General features: G+C 49.8%; 1 non-coding gene across 1 annotated transcript; it reads right to left on the bottom strand.

Annotated features, from left to right (window-relative positions):
• Positions 1-75: 75 nt before the first annotated feature.
• Positions 76-146, bottom strand: trnag-gcc. Its single transcript has one exon. It is a non-coding gene; the product is annotated as a tRNA-Gly (tRNA).
• Between the last annotated feature and the right edge of the window lie 304 nt (positions 147-450).

Consider the following 450-nt stretch of genomic DNA (forward strand, 5'->3'; position numbering starts at 1 on the left):
CCACTGTCAATGGGCCACAAATCTGAGCTCACATAAGAGGCCATTCAGCACAATTTGCTTGGAGCAAAGGAATCCTGCATTGGCCGGGAATCGAACCCGGGCCTCCCGCGTGGCAGGCGAGAATTCTACCACTGAACCACCAATGCTATACCTTGGGCAGAATCAAGCAGATGATTGTCGCTAGGCCTGCACTTCCAGGCAAGTCCATCTGAAAAGAAATATCATTTATATGAGCAGGCTGAAAAACACTTGCTCCAAACAAGCAGCAGAAAGACTGGATACACGGGAAGGTTAGCAGAGGAAAACCACTGGAGGAAGGAACGGAGAGAAACACTACGGAACGAGGCAGAATTATCTGGCAGAGAAGTGAAGAGCAGCTTTTCTGGAGGAGCTGATTGCTCCCTAGGCCTGGGGTTTTCTGTGTGCCTCATTATAGTGTTGTGCAGTCTG

This window comes from Plectropomus leopardus, unplaced genomic scaffold (genome assembly GCF_008729295.1).
Source record: "Plectropomus leopardus isolate mb unplaced genomic scaffold, YSFRI_Pleo_2.0 unplaced_scaffold67370, whole genome shotgun sequence".
In the NCBI taxonomy this organism is placed as follows: Eukaryota; Metazoa; Chordata; class Actinopteri; order Perciformes; family Serranidae; genus Plectropomus; species Plectropomus leopardus.